We start from the raw sequence: 4,387 nt of genomic DNA, 5'->3' as shown, positions 1-4,387 counted from the left end.
TATACATTTAGTATATGCATTTCCTGAGAATCAAACCTATAACCTAGGCATTGCCAGCACCAGGGCGTGTCTGGGTATGCAGGGTATGCACGTGCATATGGGCCCGGGCTGATTGGGGGCCCACCCGAGGGGGACCATTTAATTAAAACGAGGGAACGAATTCTTAATTTGTGACCTAAATAAATAAATATATTGTCTGCATGTAATGTGCAGGGCTCTGTAATTTCTTGTGTGCATTTGTTATATTGCTGTCGTAGAACTGCGTCATTTTTTAAAACTACTTGCAAACGCTGCATTGCCATGGCCAAATAAAATAATAATTAATAATTGGTAGCTAGCTAGTTTAAAAGACTGTATCACATCTAGATTCTGCGACACCTGCACCGGTTTAATTCTTTCTTTCATTTTAATTCCCTTTTGTCGAAAGACTATTGAAAGTTTAGCCATTCTTTCCATTGAGAATACACAAAGCCTTAAATTAAAGACCAAGGACATTATGGATGCATTTGTCGCAAGAAAGGCCCGGAGAAGGTGACTGTAAATGTTTGCACTCCCATTTACAGTCTCTCATTGGCAACGCTGTGGCAGATAAGGATATCATTGTGTCAGTACAAACAGATATTTTTGAACCTCATATAACACAAAACAACATCCCATAAATTGTCAAGTTCTCTGTTGTTAGCTGAACACTTGAAGTCTGTAAAAATAGGCCCCAATGTACTGTTGTCAGGTGTGTGTTTTGTCAGGTATCTATTAGAGGGTCCGGAATCACGTACTGTCTGAGTAGGTGCTACATTAGAATTTGAACTTATTTTGGGACCATTAAAAAAGTATGTTCTATATAGAATGAATATGGGTACCATAGATGAATTTTGGATATACCGGTACTAACTCGCCATGTTGTTACTATCGCGTGACCTACCAGCGTCAGTTGTGTCGCTTCACTGCCATTCATAAATCATCTTCCGTGGCCTCATGGGATAGTAAAGTGTCCATCGACTGCGCACTTCAGAATCCCGGCGGAAATAGTAGGTCATCCGGGAACTTTTCATCTACAGTATAGTAGAGAAGTATTCGATTTCGAATGCAGCATGTCTTCAGTTCCTGTCTTCTTGGTTACTGATTACTGATTCCTGACAGACACCCCTGACTTAGGAAAACAGATCTTATTTTCACTAATACTTTTTGAGGACTGCTTACTTCCACTCAGAACAAAATCAATAATATCTATATCTCTTAAAGTTGGTGTGAAATGAATATTCACCCTATTTATTTTGTAAACGCATGTTTTAAATCTTATTTTGAAAGATTCATCCATGTCTAAAAAATTTAAACCTTGTAATGTTAAATAAAAATGCCACATTTTGATCTTCCAGTGAAAACTACAGAAGCTACACATTTTGTCATTGCAACTTTAATTACACTGAATGCTCAGGCATGTACCCGAGGCACTGATATATTTGCTACACAAAATAAATGCAATATAGCTAGATCTAAATTCGGATAATTTATACAATCATTATATATGTTAAATCATTAAGGCATGGCATAACAATATGACTTTCTGTAAAGCTGGTTTGAAACTCTATGTATGGTGAAAGAATAAATTTGATTTAACTCTTTAATATCTAAGGTACTAGTAACTAACAACATCCTTAAGAAAATGAAAGCATTCGTGTCTTTGGAACTACTTTGAGTTTTCCAGTCACTCCTGTTTCAAGGAATCTTTGCATTCTACATTCTTTCGATTGCAAAAAAAGATATACCAAGCATATATATACTTTAAATAGATCAGTGAGCTGTTAGTGACTTCTCTGAAAAGAATTCATGTCATTACAATCATTTTGAGTTTCTCAATGACTTCCTTGTAAAACAAAAAAAAGAACGCCCAAGCATGTTGTACAGTACATACTTGACACTGATCAGTGTGCTTTCAGAGCCTTCCCTGAAAAGATCATTATTTGGATGTGCTTTTGATCAGTCACACGCAGGAAGTAATGCTAATAAATTGACTGTAGTGTGACTGTTGAATTTTAATAAAAATGTTATTGACTTGGTAGTGATTTACAAGAAAACAAAGTTGACTGTATAATGCTATCCTTTCTTTGCTGAACGGTTCTGTAATACCCGGAAAAGGCTATCTGTTAGCTTTCACATTGGCCCTTTGATTAGAACACATGCTTTGACACATTGAACTGTGGTGCTTGCACGGAAGCTGTGGGTGTGAATCAGGTGAAAATGCACAAGAATGAAATATGAAAAAACATACCATTGGGCCCTTCCCTACAAGTAACTTATAGGCTATAAATCTGATCTTAAAACTTTGTTTAATTTGTGTTTTTTTCCACTTTGAACTGTTTAGTTGTAGGTTTTTTGCTATGTCAGTTTTAGTTGATGTGTTGCTTTTGGTCTTTTATTTTATAGGATAGTGGAGGTAAGTCAGAAAAGGTAAGTGAGAATGAGAATGGCATCAGCATGAATGAGAACAGACTCACAGTAACACCAGCAGTGCTTTTGTTTCTTTTTGGAATTTACTATGACAAAAAAAAAAGTAGTTAAATTAAATAAATAAAGTGTGTAAAATGGTAATGCATGCTAAATCACATTTTATTTGCTGTTTCCTTTCAGTTAAATAAAACTGTTATTAAAAACATAATGAACATGTATAGTAGACTGATGAAGCCAGTTTATTGGGGATTACTGTGGGAACATTTAGAAGGAAATGAAAAGAAAAGACCAGTTATTCTCCTCTCAAAACTTCATACCTTTCTGACATCTGAACATGTGGCTGTTACCACAAATACTCTCTTCCCTACAGCGACATCAAAGTGGTCAAACCTGAAGTGTGTTCTGTTTCATTCTGACTTGATAAAAATTCAAAAAAACCTTATCAAAAATAAATAGAGCAGCCCACAGGGATGATTGAAAGATACAACTACAAATAACTTAAGTTCAACTTTCAACAAAATATTTGTATTTATTTGTATTTTTGTTCAGAAATGGTGTTTTTCTGAGTTTCAAATGAAGATAAGCTGCTGAAATGATGATTTTACTACATTTGCCTGGCATGATCATTACAATGGAAAGATGTACGAAGGTCAAGGTTCAATTATGTGTCCGTTAAAAAAAAGAGTCTTTGTCTCTATCTGGTGGATCAGGAAAGTACTTTGAAAGTTTCAATGGGGAAAAAACAAGAATTTCAATGGTAAAACAACAATAACAACAACAAAACGCAATGAATGTATCTATTGGAATTTAGATATGGCAATCCTTCTTTGTCAACTGATTACAAAAGTGTGTTTGAGATCTCTCAGTCCAAAAAAGGTAAGAAAGTGACTAGAGACAATTTTAGTCTTAAAGGAACAGGCACATGGGTAATTGGATTTTGGTTGGGTTAGGATTTTGGAAAGGGGAGTGGGTTAAGGTTATGGTTTAAGTTAATGACAATAAAAAAGTAGCAACTGAAGACATCTTAAAGGGTAAGTTCACCCAAAAATGAAAATTAGGCTGTGTTTTACTCACCCCCGATGCATCCTAGGTGTATATGACTTTCTTCTTTCAGATGAATCCAGTCTGAGTTATATAAAAAATTGTCTTTGATCTTTCAAGCTCTATCGTTGTACTCAGCGGGGGCTGCATTCCTTCTGTCCAAAAGACGTGAAATAAAAAGCACCCTTCCACAAAAAAAATTGTCTCACACGGCTCCGGGGGGTGAACAAAGGCCTCCTGTAGCGAATCGATGCGTTTTTGTAAGAAAAATATCCATATTAAAAACGTAATAATCACTTGAATCTAGCTTGCGCCAACAGTTGTACACAGAAGCAGTTCTGGGAGCATGACGTATGAGGTCGGCGTTGCGCATGCGCCGGAGCGTCTCGTGAAAAACAAAGTTTGTTTACAGGATCAAAAGAAGCAAAGTTTCATTACTTTAGCAAAGAAATACCAGTCTCCTCTTGGCTTATATCGAAATCCTCCGACATTCTTCTTTACAAATCCTCATTTTGTACTTCTAATTAGTGACCGTTGTATTGTTTCGATCTCTCCGCGTGCATCACTTCTGAGCAACGCATGCGCAAAGCTGACCTCATACTCTGTTTACAACAGTAAGCGCAAGCTAGATTCAAGTGATTATTACGTTTTGAATATGGATATTTTTCTTACAAAAACGTATCAATTCGCTACAGGAGGCCTTTGTTCACCCCCCGGAGCCGTGTGAGACAATTTTTTTTGTGGAAGGGTGCTTTTTATTTCACGTCTTTTGGACAGAAGGAATGCAGCCCCCGCTGAGTGCAACGATAGAGCTTGAAAGATCAAAGACAATTTTTTATATAACTCAGACTGGATTCATCTGAAAGAAGAAAGTCATATACACCTAGGATGCATCGGG

This window comes from Sinocyclocheilus grahami, unplaced genomic scaffold, assembly GCF_001515645.1.
Source record: "Sinocyclocheilus grahami isolate Dianchi unplaced genomic scaffold, SAMN03320097.WGS_v1.1 scaffold277.1, whole genome shotgun sequence".
Classification (NCBI taxonomy): domain Eukaryota; kingdom Metazoa; phylum Chordata; class Actinopteri; order Cypriniformes; family Cyprinidae; genus Sinocyclocheilus; species Sinocyclocheilus grahami.
This window is presented reverse-complemented; position numbering follows the sequence as displayed.